The 26162-nt window shown below is 36.3% G+C and overlaps 1 pseudogene across 1 annotated transcript; it reads left to right on the top strand.

The window, feature by feature from the left end:
• The first annotated feature begins 3776 nt into the window (after positions 1–3776).
• LOC309864473 (small ribosomal subunit protein eS6 pseudogene) lies at positions 3777–4584 on the top strand (annotated as a pseudogene). The gene has a single exon. The product of its transcript is annotated as a small ribosomal subunit protein eS6 pseudogene (transcript).
• The last annotated feature ends 21578 nt before the right edge of the window (positions 4585–26162 follow it).

Below are 26162 nucleotides of genomic sequence, written 5' to 3' on the forward strand. Positions count from 1 at the left end.
ACAGAGTTGGGAATATGTGCACACAGAGGAGATCACATGAAGATATAAGAGGGAGGCTGCTATGTGCAAGCTAAAGAGAAAGGTCTTAGAAGAAACCAAACCTGCCGATTTTTTTTTGGACTTCCAGCCTTTAAGAACAGTAATAAAATTGATTTCTGTTGTTTAAGCCACTGTCTGTGGTATTTTTTGGTAGCCCTAGCACACCAATACAGTGTATAATAGTATTAAGCATTAGTTTTATTCCTTCTTTATTTTTAAAACAAGTAAAAAATACTTTCAATTTTAATTATTCAATCTCAAAAAATATCTCATGTATAAACTAAAATATATTTACCAAATAGAAGTACTACACCTTACCATTCATATCTTGTTTTTCTATTTCAACTTTTATATTTTTCTATTTTCAACTTTTAAAGACAAAAATTTTCTGTTACATAGAATGGGGATTAGCTAATGTTTCTGTGAAGGGCCAGATGATAAATATTTTAGGCTTTGCTGGCCACATGATTTTTTTTTTTAAAGATTTTATTTATTTATTTGACACATGGAGAGAGGGAGAGAGAGCACAAGCAGGGAGAGCAACAGGCAGAGGGAAAGTGATGAAGCAGACTCCCTGCTGAGCAAGGAGCCCCATATCATACTCCATGTGGGCATTGCAGGACCTTAGATCATGACCTGAGCCAAAAGCAGCTTCTTAACCAACTGAGCCACTCAGGCACCCTGGTCACATGATTTTTCTTGCAACCACTCAATTTAGCTGTTGTAACAATATATGAACAAAAATGTGTAGCTATGTTCTAATAAAACATTATTTATAGACACTGAAATTTGAATTTCATGTAACTTTCACATATTTTAAAACATTATTCTTACTTCGAAAATTTTCAAATACTGACAAAAGGGAAAAAGTCAATCTTAGCTTGCTGGCTGTCACCATAGTTTGCCAACCTTGAAATAGTATAACAAAAGTGACCAGCTTCTGTTTATTCCTCCTTACATCACTTTTGTTTTAAATGTATGTTTAATTGTAAAAGTATGTAGTCATGGTGGTTTGAGGCCAGACCGAGGCAGATGCAAGCTCAAATGATTCCTTACTGGTAGGAACTTACCCTAGAAATGAAACCACATAGTTGAGTCTGCACATGTCAGTGCCTCTAGAGAACTAAGGAGTTCTCTGAATTGATTTTCATAAATATGCTAATTTGAAGCTTATAGTTATTGTTAGAACTCATCAGTAAATACAATATTATTTAGGAATTTAGGCCACAAACTAGCCTGCAGGTCAAATTTCATTCTCTGATTATTTCTGTAAATAAAGTTTTATTGGAACACAGACACTCCCATCCATTTATGTACTGTCTACATCTGCTTTTGCTCTACATTGGCAGGGTAAGTAATTGTGACAGAGATCTTACATTCCCCAAAGTCCAAAATGTTAACTATCTGACCCTTTACAGAAAAAAATTTTCTGACTCCAAGACCAACAAAACATTTTTTTTTTTTCCTCAGAATGCTATTTTAACCCTGAGATTATTTAGAATGGCTGGCGTTTGTTGATGACAAAGAGAAAAACAACTAGAACAAATTTATGTACTTATTTACTGATTGCCTGCACCCAGTGTAGACCATTCCCACTGCCCTGTTCTTGGTGCACCACTAACGTGTAAAAAACTTTGGACTGAGTAGCGATCTGGAGTTCAGACTCTGTAGATATTTGGAGTTGTACAATTCTTTACACAATATATTAATTGGGACTTAGATTCTACCTGGTTGATCGTACAGAGCTATTTGAATACATAAATATATATGAGGTAGAAGAACCTTTGAGGAGAAAAATGTTTGGAAGGTATTACCCCTTCTTTTTGAGGGTCAAAATGATCAAAACAAATGGTAGACTATTTCTGTTTTATGTACCATTGCTTGAGCAGTGCCTCACACATAGGAAGCACTCAATACATATTTATAGTCAGACAATGGAAACTCCAACCAAGGAGAGGTGTCAGGAAAGGGTCATGGATGATGCATGAGAACATGAAATGGATAATGTTGGTATAGGCCAACTTAAGGATGGATATTGATTTACCACCTAACCCAGCCAGCCTGGAATTTGGGGTGCACTTGTGAGAAAATAGCTATGTGAGTGACTCTAGGAGCTTACCTTGCATCATTAAATTGGTAAACTTTGGGGCCCTAGTTACGTGTGTATGTGTGTGTGTGTGTGTTTGCGTGTGTTGGGGGCACCTCATTGAAGGAAGCAGCATCTTCCCCTTTGTTTGAGAATCACCTCAGTTAGTGGAGGCTGGTGATTCAGTCATGGCCAAACCTTTGTTTTAACAGACTCAAAGATACAATGTTCAATAGTAGTGAGCCTAAAGATGGACATGGAGTTAACAGAACTAAGTCTATGAGGTTGTCAAGACTTGGCCCTTAAGTTGTCACCCCAGGGAAGCAGTATTTATGGAAGCCTCAGGAGTCCTCAGTGGCTCCAGAAGTTAGTGGAGTAGGGACCTCTAATATATAGCAGTAGACAGTCAGATTTGGGGGGAACAGTGGTAGAGTGGGTTGGATGAATTCCTGTCCAATTAGAAAAGAGAAAGATAGAATGAGAGAGAGAGAGAGAGGAATTGATTTCCTGAGAACTGAGAAATATCAAGATACTTAGATAAATGAGCCCTGAGAAACACTGGTGATCTTATAGAGAAAATGGATAGATACTTCAAAGAATGGCATTTGGGATCTAATATAATGTGATATAATTTTTTAGTCATTGACTATTGAGATCAAAATATTTAGTTACAGAGTTAAGGATATATTCAGCCAGATATACCTAATTAATTATTAATTATTGCTTAATAACATCTACCTCCATCATGCCTCTCTTCAGATACATTAAATCTAGCTCTAAAGAGAAACCATAGTCCAGCATATTTTGCTCTTGGAGGTTAACCTAAGTCTTTACTTGTGGCAGACAGCAAAGATGAATGATGTAAGGTCAAGGCCATCAGTAAAGGGACTCTTTGTTACTATGTTATCTAAAATGGCTATGTGTGTTCTGTTTTTGACATTGTTAATAAAACATATATATTACCCATTTCCTATTTCTTTAATTTTGATTATAGTCTTACCTAGTAATGGGTTTGTTTTACAGATTTGCTGCAATGGGACTAAAGAGTCAAAATTTTAATTTTTCTTTTGCCTTATTTACTTCATAGTTTTTATTTCTAACTTTGTCAGCCTGATTAAAATGTTATAATGATTGACCTATGTCAACACCCTTTGGTAGAGGTGATTATTCTTTATTTGACATTCAGGATACTAGTTTCATTTATTTTCTTCTTGATAAAATTTTCCAATGATAACTGAACTCTGTCAGGTAGTAGAGAATGGTTGACTGATCATTCTGCTGTCTCTTCAAAAATACAAGATTAATAAGTTGACCCTCACATAGAAAAATCTCAAAATTTAAATATTACTACTATTAGGAACAATCATAAATAACATCCAGGCAATGTGTTTATGGGTTTCATATTCATTAAATTCTCATAACACAAGGAAGCATGTATAATTGTACCCATTTTACAACTCAGGACCTTAACCCTTAGATCTTAGACCTTGTCACTTATATAAGTGACAAGAATGTATGGTCCCATATAATTAACAGAGGATTCCCTTAAATCTCAGTGTCCTCTTGTATAAATAAACTACTGTTCTAGCTCAGTGAGTCAGAAGTGCATCTTAAAAGAGTGTACACGTTGGAGGCGTTAGGCTGCTTCAGGATGAAGCTGAACATCTTTCCCAGCTACTGGCTGCCAGAAACTCATTGAAGTGGACGATGAACGCAAACTTCGAACCTTTTATGAGAAGCGTATGGCCACAGAAGTTGCTGCGGACGCCCTCGGTGAAGAATGGAAGGGTTATGTGGTCCGAATCAGTGGTGGCAATGACAAACAAGGCTTCCCCATGAAGCAGGGTGTCTTGACCCATGGCCGTGTCCGCCTGCTGCTGAGTAAGGGGCATTCCTGCTACAGACCAAGGAGGACGGGAGAGAGAAAGCGCAAATCTGTTCGGGGTTGCATCGTGGATGCCAATCTCAGTGTTCTCAACTTGGTCATTGTAAAGAAAGGAGAGAAGGATATTCCTGGACTCACTGATACTACTGTGCCTCGACGCCTGGGGCCCAAAAGAGCCAGCAGAATCCGCAAACTCTTCAATCTCTCTAAAGAAGATGATGTCCGCCAGTATGTTGTGAGAAAGCCCTTAAACAAAGAAGGTAAGAAACCTAGAACCAAAGCGCCCAAGATACAGCGTCTTGTTACTCCACGTGTCCTCCAACACAAACGTCGGCGTATTGCTCTGAAGAAACAGCGCACTAAGATAAACAAGGAAGAGGCTGCAGAATATGCTAAACTTTTGGCCAAGAGAATGAAGGAGGCGAAAGAAAAACGCCAGGAACAGATTGCCAAGAGACGGAGGCTGTCCTCTCTGAGAGCTTCTACCTCTAAGTCTGAGTCCAGTCAAAAATGAGATTTTCTAAGAGTGACAAATAAATAAGATCAGACATTAAAAAAAAAAAAAAAAAAAAAAGAGTGTACACGTTAAAAATGTATACCAAAATAAGCAAAAGGGAAACTGGAAAAAAGTGTCATCTCTGATACAAGTAAGATAGGTCCCAATATAATATTAAATAGTGATGTATAATATGTCACATGTAATGTAATTTAGTCCAAATTGAATTGAGAGCCAATTCATCATTCCTTAGCTTGTAAAAACAGGATAATGATGCAGAGAGTGAATGGAAGAAATGCCCAGTGGTTCATACCAGGAAAGGTTCAGCTTAGAAGTGTGGTTAAATTGCAAGAAGGACAAGAAAGAACAGACATGAGGGCCATTTGCCTTCACAAACTAGAAAGGGAAAGGAGGCTGGAGAATATGTTCAATAAAGATGTAAACCTCTCTCTACTTTGTTTCTGATTAGAAAGAATAGGACATAGAGCATGATAACCTCATAACAGCGGATGATAATTAAACACAAGGGGAAAAAATACATGTGGATTAATAATGCACATGAAAGGAAAAACTATTAATTCAAATATTAGGAAAATTGCTAGTTCACTCTAAAGGTTCACTTAAAAGGATACCTCTCTTAGAGACAGGAAAATTCCCAATCCCATGGATTCAGCTGCAAAAAATTTTGAGGCTGGGGGTTCCTGGGTATTTCAGTTGGTTAAGCGATGGACTCTTGGTTTCTGCTCAGGTCAAGATCTCAGAGTCTTGAGATCAAGCCCTGCCATAGGCTCCATGTTGGGTGTGGAGCCTGTTGAAGATTCTCTTTCTCCCTCTCCATTCTAACCACCCTCCACCCACCCAAACTGCTCTCTCTGTCACATCCACATTCTCTCTCTCAAAAAAAAAAAAAAAAAATTCTGAGGAAAAATGGCACAAATCTCATACTAACCATGGTTTTGGCTTCCTATCACTCTCATGCCACAAGATAATTAAATATAGAAGACATATATCTTCAATAAAAATAGTTGCCAGGAAAAGAAAAAAAAAAGACTGTCAAGGAGATTTCATTCATTCAGTTTTAGATAACTAACAGACCCAGGTAAATTATGATCATCCAAAAGGATAAAACTGGGAAGAAAATGAATATGGATTAGAAAATATAGATATTTTAGGAGATATATTCCAGAAAGCAGAAGAAAACTACAGTGTATAACATCTTCATATTTTCAAAAAAATTTACCCCAAAAATGGAAACCTACCAAACAATGGACTTTATAAAATGAAATAATTAAGTAAGTAATGGAGGATGTGAGAAAAGACTCAGTGGCAATGACATCAAAAGACTTTTAAAATCTAATTAGGAACTAATCTAAATAGACATTACTGAAAACAAAAGCAATAATCCAAAGATGGGCTTGAGAAAACTGTACAGAAAGCAAAAATGAAGAAATTACAGAAAATAGGGTACCCTTGCTGGAAAAATAATAATGATAAAATATTTAGAGAAATGCTATGCATGAAAACACAACAGAATGGTTGAAACTACCAGAAATATTTAAAGATATAATAGGCAAGTTCTTAGTAGGTTGAGGGAAATTCAAATATGCTAAACAAAGATTTTTATTTTATCTTTTTTGTTTTACTTTTTAAAAATATTTTATTTATTTATTTGAGAAAGAGAGAGAATACTCCAGTTGGGGGAAGGACAGAGGGAGAGAATCTCAAGCAGACTCTGTGCTGAACATGGAGACTGACATGGAGCTAAAGTTCCTGGTCCTGAGATCATGACTTAGGCTGAAATCAAAAGTCAGGTGCATAACTGAGTGAGCAACACAAGCATCCCTAAATTTTTTTTTTTAATTAACTAAAGTACAGAAAAGTAAATTGATGAATTTATGTTAATAGCATTTTCAAGGGTAGAATGAAAGCAGGAATAGTGTCAATCATTGTAACTGAAGAGTTTGAATTAAAAATCCACATGAAGACAGGAGACATGGCTAGCATCCACATAGAGCAGGAGAAGTTAGTAAGGAAACACACCTTATTCATAAAACTGAAACAAACTCAGTGAAAAAGAGGCTACAGAGAATTCATGCATTGGCAGCAAGGAGAAACAAAAAACTTATGTGTGTTTTTCTGGACTCATGGGAACTGGAAGTACAAAGTATGCCTTACCATACATAATTCATTCCAAATAACCATGTCAGTTAAGGTTAAAAAATTCTGATGGCATATTTATAATCATTTTTTTGCATTAATCTCCAAATCTCTAAAACTCCTTAAAATGACTTTCTTAAAATCCTTGAGAAAACCTGAAAATAAGACAACAGGTTGAGACCTAAGTGAAGCCAAAGTGAGTCCCAAATCATAGCAGAAGAGATAAATTGAAACCTAGGTTTTGAACTTTCCTGGTGTGAGAGTTTTTGAGTTAGATAACATTTAACTATTATAACATTTCTGTCAATGTTCCTACCTGAAAACAGGTCAGTTGTGAGGTTGTTAAAAGGTTATTATTTATGATCAGTGGAGATAAATTTTGTTAACTGCTATTCTTGGTGATCCAGAGGGTAGTGGTTTATGATGCAAGATTTGTATCTTAAATGACCTTGTTTTCTCCTTTGAAATAAAGGATAGGTTTGAAATTTATAGCACTAATTATATATTTCTGAATGATAGCTGGAAGAGAGAACTTTTATTTGGGGCAAGAGATTTTTTTTTTTTTTTTAAATATAAAGAACATAGAGCTATTTTATAAAACAAATATTTGAGGGGGTGCCCGGGTGGCTCAGTTGGTTCAGCATCTACCTCATGATTTCAGTTTAGGTCATGATCTCAGGATGATGAGAGTGAGCCCTGCATCAGGCTCCATGCTCAGCTCAGAGTCTGCATGAGATTCTCTCTCCTTCTCCCTCTGCCCTTCCCCATCCCCTGCATGCTCTCTCTCTCAAATAAAATAAAAAAGTCTTTAAAAAAAAAAAAAAAACCAAGGGGAACCTGGGTGGCTCAGTGGGTTAAGCCGCTGCCTTCGGCTCGGGTCATGATCTCAGGGTCCTGGAATCGAATCCCGCATCGGGCTCTCTGCTCAGCAGGGAGCCTGCTTCCTCCTCTCTCTCTCTGCCTGCCTCTCTGCCTACTTGTGATCTCTCTCCATCAAAATAAATAAATAAAAAAATCTTTAAAAAACAAACAAACAAGTATTTGGTTTATTTGGTGTCTCTAAAAAATATAATAGACCAATGGATGTAATAATGATAATACAATCCTCCACTAATGAAGAGCTATCTATTTAAAGATTATTAGGGATTTATCACAAGTTATGAGATAGGTACTATTATTACACCACTTTTACAGAGAGGAAACTTGGGCTCAAGATGGCAGCAAAGCTGCTAACAGTGCTTGATCTATAGGAACCCAAAGCCCTTTCACCACTTTGTCTCCACTTTGGAAATAACAGGAAACAGAGTTTAGCTCAGGATCAGGAAGCTCTTTAAAATTAAATTAAACTCTCTTAAAACTAAAAGTGAAAATGGACTAAGCTATTTTGGGGAGCATTGAGTTTCCCTCACAGAAAAAATCATACAGGGCTGAGAGTACTATAAATCTAAGATCAAGGCACCAGCAGATGTGGTATCTGGTGAGAGCCCCACTTTCTGGTTCACAGATGGCTGTCTTTTTGCTGCAACATCACATAGTAGAAGGGGCAATGGGCTCTCTTGGGTCTCTTTTATACAGACATTAATCCTATTCATGACCCAATTGTCTCCTGAAGCTGCATCTACAAAAACCCCTCAATTAGGGGATTAGGTTTCAACATATGAATTTGGGGAAACATAAACATCCAGTCTACAGCAGTTTGGTTGAAATGAATTTTCCAAAAACGAAAACTAAAAAAGGAGGAGTAGGAGGAAGAGGAAGAAAAGTGGTATTAGAAAGACTTAAGGGATCTTTTTAGAACAGAAAGGAAGTACAGGCTACCTTGAAAGGGACTGGAATGGGAACAGACCAGCTGCCTTGGAACAGGGCAACCCATCACTAACTCTTCTCTCTCTTCATATCTGCTCAACTATCTGAGTCTAGTTCATCTTCCCCTTGGTGTGCGGTCTGGCTGCTTTCTCAGTTCCCCTCAGACACTGCCCCTACACTTAACCTTCAGGGTCTTCCATTTAAAGTGCTCATGGTGGGGGGTGGCTGGGTGGCTCAGTCGGTTAAGGGTCTGCCTTTCACTCAGGTCATGATTTCATGACCTGAGATCGAGCCCCCACATCAGACTTTCTGCTCAGCAGGGAGCCTGCTTCCCCCTTTCTCTCTGCCTGCCTCTCTGCCTACTTGTGATTTCTCTCTCTTTGTCAAATAAATAAATAAATCCTTAGAAAAAATAATAAAGAGCTCATGGAGGATGTTAGAGGCAAGGCCTGGCATCAAATTCCTTTGGGAGAAAACTGGGGTAGGAGGAAGAGAAGATGAGGGGAAAAGCTTATGGAAGGAAGGGTTAGAGCAAGTGGAAACAAAAAGAGGACTGGGTAATGAAATGGAAACCAAGGAAGATTTTCCAACAGTGAGAAATAATGTTTTAAGGACATGTCTCATTGAAAATCAAGGAAAAGCTATCATTTTTTATTAAGGCATAACTGAACTCCATATTGTTTATTTGCCTTTTACTTCTATAAAAATAATTAAAGTTCTGCTTAAGTATATTAATACAGGAAAACATTTTCATAATTCCTCTCCTCTTCCCTTTCTTCCTCATTGTTTTTAACAGAGCTTGCCCAGTAGAGTTAGGAAATTACAGTCAGGTATCTCCTCTACCAAGAGTTAATGCTTCTAAGCCAACGTGTAAATTAGATGTAAAATCTGTCCAGCACAGTTTTTATGCTCTATCGCCTTTACTGGTTCTGCCTTTCCAATTCTGAGGTAAAAAGTACAAGCTGGACAGCTTCTTATTTTTGTAACACAAATGTGCTGCATTCGTGTCCATATAACAAAGTATTAAACCGCACAATAATCCAAGGGAGATTTTTCTACCATATGTTATATATAGTAGCTTGAAATGTGCTTTTATGTTTTAGCTCTTCTCTGTCTCAGTTAGTCTCGAGTTTATTTTTGCTGTTGTTTGGTGTTTTGTTTTGTTTTTCAAAACAAGTCTATGTCAAAGAAAAATACAGAACTTTGTAGGTTCCTGATACTCATCCATTTTTTTTTAACTTAATGTTTCAATGGCTTAAGAAAATCAGTGTTCTATAAGCACAAATGACGTGGGTAATACAATGAAAATGGACCTTGGGTCATGTTTTAAGAAACTGGATTTTTTAAAAATGAGGATGAACTCAAGCCCTCAATAGCTCTGATTTAATTTCCTGTAGAGTAAATCCATTCTCAGGCACCCGTGGATAAGTTTGTTATTTAGCACTTCACTGAGTCTCTTTTTGAACTTTACAAAGAAGCAGACTCAGGGTCACAGGGTCCAAGAGCTTTGCCTTGTTCACAGTGGGAATGTGGACCATCCCCTGACACACAGCTCTGACCTTTTAGTACATGGTCACTGCTTTTCACCCTTGATCACTGGATAGGAATTATCCATGTGCAGAGAACTGCTTTGTTAACTTTGGTCATACCATACATTCCTGGTAAAAACTGAAGAGGGATTACTGGAGAGAAAAGATGGGAGAGAAATTGAATTACCTATTTTTAATGGACTTTTTATATATCTTTGTGGGGCATATATTTTGTCTCACAAATCATTTTGTTTTCTATTCAGAATTTTGAATTTTCTAACCGTTAATTTTTTTGTTGTTGTTATAAAAATATACTAGTAAACATATACTGGGGGGGGGCTTTTCCTTAAATACTTATAAACTAGAACATAGTAAGTTGGTCAGAAGAAGTCTCTTGGTCATCTGGTCCAATCTCCTTATGTCCTGAATGATGCATGTGAAGAAACCCAGGACACAGGAATTTCTCCCAGGGTTATGCAGTGAGTTAACAGCCAGGCTGACATTTGAACTGAATTCCTTGGATTCATGGCAAACTTTCTTCCCACAGGACAACTGGTTGCCTCTAGGTGAGCAGATACTCAGCCCTTTTCTGTCTGGGACTCCCTGACATTTTACTTAACACCCCTCAGGTTTTTATAGTTAAGGATATTGTTGACGAAAAGATGGAAATGATGTCACAGTCAAGGCTTCTATCTGGTATGTCCTGAGCTGCTGAGTACTGATTCACTGAGTACTGAACTCCAAAAAGCGCTCTCTGGTGATCATGACTAGTTGGCTGAGTGGCCTCCAAGAGCAAAATGAGGGAGATTATCACATTAGGGAACTGTCTTTCTGAAATCTAGAAACTTTTATTTTTTTAAGATTTTATTTATTTATTTGACAGAGATCACAAGTAGGCAGAGAGGCAGGAAGAGAGAGAGGAAGGGAAGCAGGTTCCCCACTGAGCAGGAAGCCCAATGCAGGACTCGATCCCAGGACCCTGAGATCATGACCTGAGCTGAAGGCAGAGGCTTTAACCCACTGAGCCACCCAGGCACCCCTGAAATCCAAAAACTTTTGATTTTCTCTCTCATGAAGTAGACCCTCACTTCAGTAATAGTTCTTTTTTCAGATGAAGTTGCTATAGAATAGGAATAAAGAATGTTGCTTTGAGAGGTTTTTCTCTAAAGAATCTTCTAGATTACATTTTTATATGGTATGAGACTATCTAAAATATTTAGAATAGATGTAATTTTTCTGACTCACCAAAAAAAAAAAAAGAAAAAAGAAAAAAAAGCACATGATGAATATAACTTCAAATGGCAGACTACTTTAATAGTCCACTAAAAAATCTGGAAAAGTAGGGGCATCTGGGTGGCTAAGTGGGTTAAGCCTCTGCCTTCAGCTCAGGTCATGATCTTGGGGTCCTGGGATCGAGCCCCTCATTAGGCTCTCTGTTCAGTGGGGAGCCTACTTCCCCCCCTCTCTCTGCCTGCCTCCATGCCTACTTGTGATCTCTCTCTCTGTCAAATTAATTAATTAATTAATTAAGTTTTTTAAAATCTGGAAAAGTAAATCTTGAAATTTGAAAAATGTTGATAGTTTCTCTAAATTTTCTAAATTTTTCTAATTATGTAGAAAATTTTTATTCTCAAATTTTGTTTTCATATTTATTTCATACACTCAGAAGAGAAACTTCCTATAAATTAGCTGTAATATGATTTCATTGCACTTCAGTTTCAATCAAAATAAGTTTAGTGCTATCTAGGAGAAGAAGTCAAATAATTTAAAATATTTGGATATTAAAATAATATCCCCTCTTGGGAATGTTATGAGAATAATTAATTCCCAAAAGATAAAATCATTAAACTTCTTAACAGAATGATAGTATACAATTCCAAAGGTATTATTACCAAATATTTCTTGTTTTTAACCAATGTTACAAAAGGATAGTTACTATTTCAATGTAGGAAAACTTTGGTAAAAATTTACTTTTTTTTTAAAGATTATTTATTTTAGAGAAAGAGAAAGAGCTTGAGAGCAGGGGAAGGGGGAGAGGGAGAGAATCTCAAGCAGATTCCCCATTGATGGGGAGCCCAACGTAGGGCTTGATCTCACAACTCTGGGATCATGAACTGAGTGGAAACCTAGAGTTGCCATCTCAACCTACTGAGCCATCCAGGACCTCTAGTGAAGATTTACTTTAATTTTATATCCATCAATCAACATATAGCCCAATTCATGAGTCATTTGGTTATATTATGTAAATCAATAAAAATATTTTTCAAGGTTTATAGCTAAAGTTAAGAGCTATAACTTTTAAAATATTCAGAAATAGTATTTTTCTTTTCAACTCTTGAGTTCTTTATAGTGTACAGAAGTGAATGTAAATTAATATATGTGTAACAATACAGGATATAGTTAGTAAAAACTATAACTAAACTAAAAAGACTTAGTAATCTTTAGACTGCATTACATTGCCAAAGTGTTACAAGTATACCTGCTTCCAAAGTCTGTGTTTTTAGTGTTTATTTGATGGGGATAATCTCTCTTCACAGGAAGTTAGCATTACATGAGCAGGAGACTCACCAGAAACCTTTTATCCACTGACATTTCCCTTTGTTTTTATACTTATTACTATGAAAAATGCGTTAAACTTATTATGAGAATCATAGATTCCAGTAATAAGGAATGACATGATTTTTCTTACTAAGTCTCAGCTGTTGGTTATTTCTTGGCCAAGGTACCTCAGCAAGCACATAGTCTGAAGGGGGCTGTGTCCAGCAGTATGGCAGGGACTAATGGGTCCTAAACCATGCTTGATTCCCGACCTCTATAGGAGCTTCCCAATTTCCTGAGTCAGTGAATAGAGTCAAAAGACCAACATGTTAAAATGAAGAATAGATCTGTAAGTAGAACTGAAAAATAAGAACAATTAGTCTATTTCAGTGTTATTGTTGCAGTCAGATTCCATGTCCTTCCTTCCCTTCTCCCCTCAGGACTCCCATTTCTTGATAACCATCCTGTCATCTTCTATATCTTCCTTTATTAGCAGGCTAAGGAATTAGCTGATACCAGTGTGCAGTGCTAAATCAACATCTCATGTTCTCAATTTATTGATACACCACTCACTTAAATGCCACTTTCTGAATTCCTTCCATTCAACAACCCCTCCCCAACACACCATGCCCAAACATAAAGGACAGATTGGAGGATTGCTTTCTGCTCTACAAATAGCACTATATGTGTAGTGACCTTTCATCCTATTGTGCAACCTGCATAGGAAGATCTTTCTCTTCTGTTGCTATTTAAACCATTGCCTGATTCATCTGGTTCTTTCCTGCTCTTGAATGAAATCATAGAGAAAACTGTATGCACATATGGACATATAATTCACTTTAATTTGGTTGAAGTTTCAACAGATGAATCTTGCATTATAAACATTTTATGTGTTTAAAACTAAATGTCAACCCAGAGTTTCTTATTTTTATAGGGCTCAACATATTTCAAAACTAGAAGATAACAAAATGATGAATTCTTAATGTCAAAGGCAAAAGAACAGTAACAACAAAAATCAATGAACAAATGATGAATTTTATTTTATTTAGCTATGATTACAATAGGGAGAACATTCTAGATCTGAAGAGTAGAGTGCCTTGGCAGTGTATAGTTTTATAGGGAGGACTTTTTACAGGGAGGAATAGACAAGTTCCAGAAAGGATGATTTTACGGTGGAATTGGTTTTGTCATCAAAGGAGTTTAGTCAGTCAGTTGAATAAGAAACATTTATTTCCGTGTCTAAGATCTTTTGGCAGGGAGAGTAAGTCTGGCTAGTTATTTAGAAGACAAAGAATGGGAGTTTAAAAAGTCCTTCAGTGTGGCCAAAGGTAAACAAGGGAGTCACTGAGAGTCTAATGGGAATCAGAAATAAGAGTTGACCATGAGGGTTGCCTTGGTGGCTCAGTTGGTTAGGCATCTGACTCTTGATTTTGGCTCAGGTCATGATCTCAGGATCTTGAGATGGAGCCCCATGTTGGGTTTCACAGGGCATGGAACCTGCTTCAGATTCTCTTTTTCACCTTCTCTCTCTGTCCCCTGCCCCCTGCCTCCCAGTGGGGGAAAAAAGCTGACAATAAGTCTTACCTAAGTCAAATGGAAAATGTCTTACTTAAGTCAAATGGAGAAGATGGGTCTTTGCAGTAAAAGTTGAGAATTTTTAAAAATATTTATTCATGAATACATTGAAAATAACAAAGCTCATAATCACATTGGTGATTTTTACTATTAATATAATTTACAGTTAATATGGATAATAATTTTGCCAAAAAAAAACCCCTATATTTCCAAGGAAAAAAGTTAGCAAGCAGAGTGCCATTTAATTTTTTTTTAAACATTTGTTATGTCTGTCTTAATATAAGAGAACTGAACTCTCATATTGGTTTCTACATTCATTTGGTTGTAATATTTTGGTTGAAATAAACAAAGAATATCTGCCTTCGCATTGGTATGTAGTGGGAAAGGGGAAGAGTAGACTTTTTGGGTAATTGTATTCCTCTTTGAATTATACCAAAATTCAACAAACTCTAAATTTTTAAGATTACTACCAGGTGGGATCTGAAACTATCAAGGAGCTATCCACATTCTTTTACAATAGACTATAGTCTATTTGTCTATTTGCATTTTGAACAGATCTCTTACCCATGCATGGTTTTGTAACATTACACATTAGTCTTTTTTTTTTTTTTTTTCGAGAGAGAGAGAGAGACAGTGAAAGAGAGCATGAGAGGGGAGAAAGTCAGAGGGAGAAGCAGACTCTCCAAGGAGCAGGGAGCCTGATGTGGGACTCGATCCCAGGACTCTGGGATCATGACCTGAGCTGAAGGCAGTCGCTTAACCAACTGAGCTATCCAGGCACCCATTACACATTAGTCTTATGGAAAATGCTGAACCACTGAGTAATACAGACCTTTTAATGTATCAAAAAATAATATTCATTAATATTATCACTGATCACATCAGAAGTCTTTAGTACTGGGAAGCTCCTCACATTGGTTTGACATTTTCCAAAATTCTAATTTTTGTTTGGAAAATCTGAATTACATCATTGAGAGCAAATACTATCCTTTGGTTTCCTTGATGTAAAGGCTCACTTTTTTAATTTTTGAGAAAATTTCTGCCAAACACCCAAGTCTCTAAAGCCATAGTTTGTCTGTTAGCCCTTATTTCAAGAAAAAGAGTATTCTATGAAAAAAAGAAGCTAGTTCATTCAGCTCAGAAATTTGCTTAAGAAAATTGTTTAAGTGATTTTCCTCAAGACAACCATTGTTCCTTGTTGGGCAACAGGGTTCTCTGTGCACATTCCTAATTCTTTGAACAGAATCTTAAAAGAGGTATACTCAAGTGTTGAGATTTAATAAAATCTAGGAATTGATTGCTTCATCAAGTGAGTATTCTTTTTTAAATTTTTATTTAAATCAATTAATTAACATATAATATATTATTTTTTTCAGGGGTACAGGTCTGTGATTCATCAGTCTTATATAATACCCAGTGCTCATTACTACACGTATCCTCCCCACTGTCTGTCGCTCAATTATCCCATCCACCACTCTCCTCCTCTCCAGCAACCCTCAGTTTGTCTCCTATAATTCAGTCTCTTATGGTTTGTCTCCCTCTCTGGTTTCATCTTGTTTCATTTTTTCCTCTCTTTCCCTATGATTCTCTGTCTTGTTTCTTAAATTCAACATATCAGTGAGATCATATGATAATCGTCTTTCTCTGATTGACTTATTTCACTTAGCATAATACCCTCCAGTGAAGTGAATATTCTTAAGTGATACTGAGTTTTTTCTTTTTCCTTTCTTTTTTCTTTTTCTTTTTCTTTCTTTTTTATCAGTGCATAGCAATGAAAATGTAATGGACAGTTTGGACCCAATGCCTTGACTTGCAGTAAAGAGTCAACAACACTACCCAACAGAACTTTGCACCATCAATGTACAGGTCAACATAGTAAAAAAGCAAATAATGTCTTAATACTATTAGGAAAATTGTTTTGACCTTGAAATGGTCTTGGGAACTCCTAAGAGGCATCAGACCACACTTTGAGACCTGCTAATCTAGTGCAATGTCTGTGTAAATAAGGAGCAAAAAAGTTCTTTTGAGTAAAAGATTCATTCAAAATGCAAACAGACCAATAGACAACAATGTTACAGTGTGGAGAGTCACTAATATGATTTCAGATCCTACATTGTAATATCTTAAGACTATTAAAAATATACCTACAGCCTGAGTATCTATTATTAGGTCTGTTAAGTATATGGCAAAAAAAATAATGAAAATTAAGAATCTCTACAATATTGGGGCACCCGGGTGGCTCAGTTGTTAAGTGTCTCTGTTCTGCTCAGGTCATGATCCCAGGGTCCTGGGATCAAGCCCCATCAGGAATCCATGCTCAGTGTGGAATCTGCATCTCCCTCTCCCTCAACCTGCATCTTTGCCTGCCTGTGCTCCATTTCTCTCTCTCTCTCTTTGTCTGTCAAATAAATAAATAAATTCTTAAAAAAAAAATTCCTACAGTATCATTAATATCTTCTTCAACAACTTTATGTCGTGGTTTCTTTTTTCTTTTCTACTACTGCTACTCCACCAGTAGGCTTTCCACATTCTAAATAATCATAGCTTTCACAATCTGTGTTGCTCCCTGCTCCTGATGTTTGTTCCAACACTAGCCATTGTTTTAAACTAGACTGTTTTATTTTGTATTACATCTTATGAAAGCTCAAATGCCTAGGAGCTTTTATAAAAATGTCCATTTTTTTTTCAAGTACGTGATGGTCTACTTTTAAAATCAATATGAATTGTAATACATTTCTTCCTAAAAGCTAATGAAATGTAAATTTTTCAACGAAACATTAATATAAGGCCATACATAGAATCATACAGGAGGCACACCCGTGCTGTATACAAGGATATGTACCTCTTACATTCCTTGCATTCCCAACCATTTGTTCATCAATAATCATATTTATCCATTTTCCCTTGGTAACACATCTTATGCTTGGTTTCACTCATTGTGTATTTTCCAAAACAATGGGGTATGCCAAAAACAAACAAAACAACAACAACAAAAACAAACAAACAAAGTATCACAAAAATGTTCACTTTAACAATACAAAAGAAGAGCAGGCCTCAGAGTTTTTATGGGAAGTTTAGACATTGAATGCCTAGGACTCTATGCCCCAGACACTACACTGGGGCACAGCTGAGCCAGCCACAGGGGCTGCCTAGAAGGCTGGCACCCAGCCTTCTTTTTAAAGGGATGTGAAGCAAGCATCTTACAAGTTGGGAAATCTCTTGTATTGGTTTGCTTGGGCTGCTACAACAAATAACACAGATTGGGTGACTTAAACAATAGAATTTATTTTCTTACAGTTCTAGAAGCTAAAAGTCCAACATCAGAGTGTCACCAGCTTTGGTTATAAACCTTGGTTGTCATCTTGCCTTGTAGGTGGTACCCGGTGTCCTCACATGATTTTTATTCTATGGGTATGCATATCCTTGATGTCCTTTGTGTGTCCAAATTTTCTCTTCTTATGAAGACATCACTCTGGATTAAGGTCCACTCATATGATATCACTTCAATTTAATCACCTCTTTAGAGACCTTATCCCTAAATAGTTGTATCCAGAGATATTATGGGTTAGGGTTTCACCTCTAAATTTCGAGGGGACACAATCCAACCCATAACACCTCTACTCTTTTATTTTGGAAGAGTGAATGATTCTATCCACACCTAGAGAAAATCAAGCCAGTGTTAGGTTTAATGATTTCCCTTCTTCTAGCGAGAAGTAGCTACTTGGGTTCAACTGTCATATCAAGCAGAAAGGAAGTGACTCAACATAGGCCAGCCACTGAGAAGGGCATGTTACATACTTTTTCCTACTTGATCCTCACAATAATTAAGAATAAGGTATGATTGTAAGTCCCATTTTGCAGATAAAAAAAAAAAAAAACCCTGAAACTCAGAGACATAAAGTGCTACCCAAAGTCACAGAGTACCAGCAAAGCCACTTGTCACACCCTGCCCCCTCCAAATCCATCAAAGCGCACGTTCTTACCACCACATTAGATTGCACAGGAAATGCAGAGCGCCTAACACTGAGTCCGCCCCCCTGGAAAGCATGAAATAAATGTTAGATATCCTCATTACCATCAACAATCCACATTATCATCACCATCAGCAATGGCAATCATCAGCATGATCTACTCCAAAAGTTCAGCGTTGTTATTCCCAACTTAGGAATGAGCAAATGGAAATCTGAAGAGGAAAAATATGTGTGCTTGGGAGTTTTGACATTGTTTTTCTAACTGCAAAGCTCTTTCCACTATACCCTGTTGCCTTTGTCAAACTGTTTTCTGCAATTTGAGGACTTCATTCCCCAGGTTTCATTCATGTATTATTCCCTCATGGCAGGAGTCAGGGGAATGGAAGGAAGTAAGATAGTGGTTAAAAGCTGGGAACTGTGAATCAGAGCTTCTGGCCTCTGCTCTGTCCACGTATGTGAGTTTCCACACAGAATTTCTTTATACAGTATCCATTAGTCACCGAAACTGTTTGTTGTGGAACTCTAAATGGGGCATTCTCCATATGAATATAACTTACTCCATTTTGGAGCTTGGATATTTATCCTTTTTTTAAAATTTTTTTTTAAGATTTTATTTATTTATTTGACAGAGATCACCAGTAGGCGGAGAGACAGGCAGAGAGAGAGAGGAGGCAGCAGGCTCCCTGCCAAGCAGAGAGCCCGATGCGGCTCCATCCCAGGAACCTGAGATCATGACCTGAGCTAAAGGCAGAGGCTTTAACCCACTGAGCCACTCAGGCACCCCGGATATTTATCCTTTTAAAAAAATAACCTGGCATATTTGTGAGTAAAATATGGCACCCTTTTTAAATTAGTATCAGATCTTAAATTTTAACTTATAATGAAAATAAGCACATATTTTCTTAACCTTTGAGGGATTACAGTTTCCTAATTATCAAGTTTCCACCTGGAAGCTATGTATGCTTTTTAATTGTGTCAAAGCCACTTGCACATGATCTTGAATAAATTGGATTGTGAATATTTACTATGGAGGTTAATGGTATACTAGGGCCATAAAGAAAATAATCAACCTAATATTTCAGCACAGTTCAGATCTGTTTCAGCTGAATACACGGTCTAATTTTCAAGACATATAATATCCACATTGTTATGAATGTATCATGACTCGTCATTTCTGACCAGTAACAAAACACATATTTTATTGCCCACAATCACAGCTCATTTTACGTGTGGATAGCAAAGAGTTCAGATGCCTTCAAATAATTTTGCTTCTTTTCAAATTTAGCACTAAAAAATATCTTAGGTATTGTATACTTTATAGAAAAAGTTTTAATAAAATTATCATTTTTCAGTAAGTAGTGTAATAGAAAAAAATAAAATAGGTCTGATCTTTTATGCTTTACTCATAAATAGATGAAATATGGGTAAGCATGTTTCATCTATTTATGAAAATAAAAAAATAAGTTCTATGAGAGAAAGGATTACGTCTGGCACCTAACATGGTTTTTAACACACCAGATAAATATACATTGAGTGAATAACTGATTGAATGAGTTCAACTGACCTTGGTATACAAAAATACCAGCCATTTTAGCAATTAACCAACTCACTTCATTTATAATTGAAAGCAATTATAATGAAGTAGGAAAATGCTAATGTCCCTTGGGTTGTTAGTAATGAAGAACTGAGAATTTTGTTCTTGGTAAAAATGTGATCTTTTGGGGTTTTTATACAGTCCTTTACAATGTACAAAAAAATTAAAGATTCTTTCTCTTCCTCCTGTATTAGTATATTTTGATTGTTTTATTTATAGTTTTTCCTTTTTAAAAAAAATTAGAAATACCACAGGACATGTCAATATCTATAGAGTTCCCTCTGCCATGATTGAAGACAGTTATGATTTCTTCAAAGCAGTTACTGACCTCAGACTGACTGAGTATGGCAGTTGAGGACTGTGGCTAAGGGCTCACCACCTGGAATGCAGTGAGTCAGCACTTTGGGTTTTCATTCCGAGCAGAGTCATTGACTCATGTGTGACCTTAAACAATCCTTTTGTGACTCAGTTTCCCTGAGGAAAATAGGTCTCATAAAATAGATAAGTGGTAGGAGCCTCAGCTGATCTTAATAGACATTTTTAAATCTTAAAAGTCAAAACATAATTTACTTTTAAACTTTGTTTTCTCTTTTCTTCACAAGTGAATCATTTAGGGTCATATTGTATTAGTGTTCTTTACTTTCGCTTTGAAGATTATATATATTTTATATATATACATGTGCACTTATATATATATATATTTTTTTTTTTTTTAAGAGGAATGGTTTGTATGGGCCATACCAAAAATACCTGAAAATACACCTACAACACTTGAAAAGCTGTAATCACATAGTAATAACAATAATGATAGTTTTAATACAATACAAATATTGTTCAGTATCGATATTTTAATAATTAAATTAATAATTAAGTGGAATATGGTACTCTATTTATATAAAATTGCTTCCCAAACTTTATAGATAAAATCTTTTTTTTAAGTGTAGAAGTACAGGAAGATGATTTTGCAAAAATTCCCTTAAATCTGCCTATCCCTTTTGAAATATCTTCTATTTTTGATTTTAAAAGAAAAGCATCCTCAAGTCTGAAAACTTGTTAACTTCTGTGTGCCTAAAATGTGTGCATTCATTCCTTCATTCATTCACTCATCCTACACACCTGATGCTCACTATGTGCTAGGTGCTACAGATGTTAACAAGGGATTGGAAGACACAGCACATTTCCTGCTAGAGTTCACCTGCTAGCAGAGAATAAATGGTGTGTAAGAACAGGCAAATAAAATAACTGCAAATTGTTGTAAGTGTAAACAAAGACTTAAAGTAGGAGCTATAATAGAGAATGAGAGAGGGAAACTTTTTTGAAAGTGTGAACAGAGACCATATTTCTAAGAAGTACCCATTAAGCAAACCCCAAATAAGAAATAGCCTTCTATGACAAGGAAACCGAATGAAGAATGAGTCTGACGTATGAAAGCCTGTGGTCTGTCCCAGGCTTGAGGTTAGACCCATATGGTTGAAATGTAATGAGAGTTGTATGGACAGACCCCGGGTCATGCAGGGGTCATGTAGGCATAAGGGAACTATTGGGAAATTTACATTAAATGCAATTAAGAAGTTTTCATAAAAGTTTACAATAAAAATGTTCACTTATTAATAATATTTTTCTTTCTCCTTTGATAAATTTCAATGGTCATTCTTTTCATTTTCTTTTTCTCAATCCCTACTCCCACTCACTACTTACTCTTCATTTTGTAGCCCCTCCACACTTGATATACATACTTAAATATGTAGTATTGTTTTACGTGCTTATGAGGTTTTGTATAAATGGATCTAAAATCTTATTTCTTTTTCACATTCAGTGTTGTGTTTTTCCATGTTGTTGTTGGGACACCGGGTCTGTGACCTCTAACCCTGCATAGAATTCCAAATACAACACATCCACATTCATGCATCTATTCCCTGAGATAACAATAGATTCACATTCCTTAGTAATACAAAAAGTGCTGTGACAAACCTTCTTCTGCATGGTTGCTTGGGCCACTGAACAAGAAATAATCTGGGAAGTATACTCAGGGATGGCATTCATATATATATGGCACACACTTACTTGTGTGCTTTCACATTACTTTCTAGACTGGCTACACAGATTGACATTTCCATAATAGCACACAAAATTCTTGTCTCCCTATATCCTCACCAACACTTTGTTTTGTGAACCTTTATAATTTTGATATTCTGACGTCTACACCATGCTATCAAATATTTTCAGTTTCCTTTTTCTCTTATTATTAGTGAGTTCGAGTATCTCTTCAAAGATTTGTTAGCCATTTGGGCTTTCCTTCTGTGGGTGTGGTTTGTTCACAGTCCTGTCATCTTTATACCAACAATTTTCTCTTTCTCTGTTCATGTGGAGAAAACCATTGTGTATTCTAGATAATAATCCCATATACCTATTTAATAGTAGTTTTCTTTGTCTATTCCAGCTCCTGGATTTATTGTTGTTGTACAGAAATCTTCAGTTTTATTATAGCTGTCTGTCAATTTTTTTTTCACTTTTGAGTTTTAGCTTTTAGAGACATCTGTGAAGAAATCTTTCTCATTCCTAGGTCACAAAATATCCTCCCCCTTTTTTTCCCCTATTAACTTAGAATCTTATCTTTCAAATTAAGGCCTATAATCCATCTAGTCTCCTTTTGTATCTGATATAAATTGGGAGCACAACTTTAGTTTTTTTCAAATAATGAGCCAATTTTTCCAATGTTATCTAGTAGAAAAATGTACCATATTCATGTTGTCTTTTGTTGCAATTATATCATAAATTATGTCCTAAATGTCTTCTTCTGAGCTTTGTTGTGGTTTATTAGTTTATTTTTCTATTCCTACCAAGATCCTACTTGTTTCTTTTTTATTAATACTATATAATCTCCTAATATATGGTAAATTTTCCCATTTGAATCTTCTTTAAAAGTTTTAAGAGAATATTTAAACCCATCAAACTTAGTTATCTCACAGAGGGAGAGAAAAAAATAAAAAGAAGATTTAGACAAACTCCAATATTAGTGAAAAGAGATTATACTTGGCTTAACTATTGATTTAGTTATTGGATAAATCTGGTGCCAGTTCAAATGAGGTTCTTATGTGTACAATGTGGATACCTACATTCATATACATTCATTTTCACATATATGCATATATAATATGCATTCATTTTCACATATATATGGATTCATAGGCATATACACATATATAAAATCAGGTGTACAAGATGCAAAGGGATTTGAATTAAAAACCCAAAAATGTCTTACCACCATTCTATTCATGATGACTAAAATCCAACCATTTTTTAAAGATATTTTATTTATTTATTTGACAGAGGGAGAGCATGCAAGCAGGGGGTGTGGGAGAGGGAGAAGCAGGCTTCCTGCTGAGCAGGAGCCTGATGCAGTGCTTGATCCCAGCACACTGGGATCATGGCCCACACCAAAGGCAGACATTCAACTGACTGAGTCAGCCCGGCACCCCTAAAAACCAACTATTAAAGATTTATTTTTCCAGGCAAGATTGTTTAGACAAATGCCTAATGAGAGGAGTGATATCAATAACAAAGATCTGATAGTCAAATTAACTCATTATTTTCAATTGTTTAATTATAGACATCCCAACTTGACTGCTATTTAAGAGTATTTTTAAGAGTACAGAAAAGAGAGAAGGTTCAGAATAGAGGATAAAGAGGACCCTCCCTCTATTCCTCTGACCCCCACTCTTCCAGACTGTGTCTCTGGACAGTGGGTGCCTTCATGCTGATGTCAAATGGCCAAGTCTCTGCCAAAAGATTTGTATCCCTAAGCATGGTATTGTAGTCCTCTAGAAGAGAACAGCAACTTTTGTGATTTGGGATGCCAAAAGGATTGCTTTCTTATTTGTGGTTAGAATTAAAATATTTAAAGCTGATTGCAATTTGATACTATATTTTTATTACATTGTTTGCCCAATATCTTTGTTAAAAACAACCCCAAAAAAACCCCTGACTCTTGGTTTTCTTGTTATGATGATTGCCCAAGACCCCCCCACCTGGGATTCAATCTAGATATTCTATGGACTCTGTGGAAAATGTCTGATTTAATTAAATGCTTAGATGTCACCCTGTGGTTTATATGCAACTACTGCCATTCCTTCAGGGCTGCTACTCTTCTCATCTTGCAGGGTCATGGGATTTCATGAAGCAATGATTATTTTCTTTATGTAAAAATAACAAGTGGAAAGAGAGGGAAAAATTGGCACATAGAGGCAGAAGGAAAGAAAAAATATAAAAAAGATTATAGAAGAGAATTGGACATGTTAATTTTCTTTAGCAAAAGACACATTATATAAAGCAATATGCCTTGCTTCTATGCCCTTGTTGAAGGAAGGTCAGCTGACAGTAACTTGACCTTTATTTCTTTTGTTATGTCTCCTAATTTCTTTGAGAATCTATTATCCACACACTCATGAGGAATATGTGAAAAAGAAACATAATTAATTAGGAGATATTTTATTTTACAAGGAAAATATATTCTCTAATTCAGTGTTTCATTTTTATTACTCTTACTACTATCAACAATTTTAATTTCTTTTTAAATAAAGCACAAATAAATCTAGTGTTAGTTTTTTATGGGCCTCATCAACCACATAATTACCACCCCTCAATTCCAGATTATTGTATCCTGGAGATATCAGTTATGGAGATATCAGTTATTTAAAGTTAATGTTAAATGTTTGAGGTGATTTAATTTTAAGTTATCCTGAGTACACATGTGGTAAATTTTATTCTGCTGACTTTTTGGGGTCTGTGTTTCTTAAGTATTACAATATTTATAATTATGGAGAGAATAGAAAATAAACCCTCTTTCTGGTTTTGGAGAAAATTTTACACACAGAAAAATGCATGTTCATATCTAGCTGCTTCACTCTCTCTAAGATCTTGCAAAGTCAATGAATCAGCAGTGGCTTTGGCTTTGAGGTTGCTGGATTCATTTCCACACAATCTATATGATGGTGAGAGGTTTTTTCCTTCCATCCCTTTCAAAAGTTTAAAATGCTTCTCACATATAGAGATATCTGAGTATTTTTACTGGGCTTACAGTCTTTCTTCTTCTTTTTTTTTTTCCATTTTATTTCTTTTCAGTGTTCCAAAATTCATTGTTTTGCACCACATCCAGTGGTCCATGCCATATGTGCCCTCCATAATACCTACCACCAGGCTCACCCAATCTTCTACCCATTCCCCTCCAAAACCCTCAGTTTGTTTCTCAGAGTCCACAGTCTCTCATGGTTTGTCTCCCCCTTTGATTTCCTCCAACTCGCTTCTCCTCTCCTTCACCCAATGTCCTCCGTGTTATTCCTTATGCTCCACAAGTAAGTGAAACCATATGATAATTAACTCTGTCTGCTTGGCTCATTTCACTCAGCATAATCTCTTCCAGTCCCATCCATGTTGATATAAAAGTTGGGTATTCATCCTTTCTGATGGAGGCATAATACTCCATTGTATATATGGGCCATATCTTCTTAATCCATTCGTCCGTTGAAGGGCATCTTGGTTCTTTCCACAGTTTGGCAACTGTAGCCATTGCTGCTATGAACATTGTGGTACAGGTGGCTCTTCTTTTCACTACATCTATATCTTTGGGGTAAATACCCAGTAGTGCAATTGTAGGGTCAAAGGGTAGCTCTCTTTTTAATTTCTTAAGGAATCTCCACACTGTTTTCCAAAGTGGCTGCACTAACTTGCATTCCCACCAACGGTGTAAGAGGGTTCCCCTTTCTCTACATCCTTTCCAAAACTTGTTGTTTACTGTCTTGTTAATTTTGGTCATTCTAACTGGTATAAGGTGGTATCTCAATGTGATTTTGATTTGAATCTCCCTGATTGCTAATGATGATGAGCATTTTTTCATGTGTCTGTTAGCCATTTGTATGTCTTCTTCGGAGAAGTGTCTGTTCATGTCTTCTGCCCATTTTTTGATGTGATTATCTGATTTTTGGGTGTTGAGTTTAGAAAGTTCTTTATAGATCTTGGATATCAGCCCTTTGTCTGTAGTGTCATTTGAGAATACCTTCTCCCATTCCGTGGGTTGCCTCTTTGTTTTGTTGACTGTTTCCTATGCTGCACAGAAGCTTTTGATCTTGATGAAGTCCCAAAAGTTCATATTTGCTTTTGTTTCCTTTGCTTTGGAGACATATCTTGAAGGAAGTTGCTGTGGCTGATGTCAAAGAGGTCACTGCCTATGTTCTCCTCTAGGATTTTGATAGATTCCTGCCTCACGTTAAGGTCTTATCCATTTCGAGTTTATCTTTGTGTATGATGTAAGAGAATGGTCGAGTTTCATTTTTCTACACATAGCTGTCCAATTTTCCCAGCACCATTTATTGAAGAGACTGTCTTTTATCCAATGTATATTTTTTCCTGCTTTGTCGAAGATTATTTGACCATGAAGCTGAGGGTCCATATCTGGGCTCTCTACTCTGTTCTACTGGTCTATATGTTTGT

Source organism: Mustela nivalis (assembly GCF_964662115.1).
Source record: "Mustela nivalis genome assembly, chromosome: 5".
NCBI classification, from domain to species: domain Eukaryota; kingdom Metazoa; phylum Chordata; class Mammalia; order Carnivora; family Mustelidae; genus Mustela; species Mustela nivalis.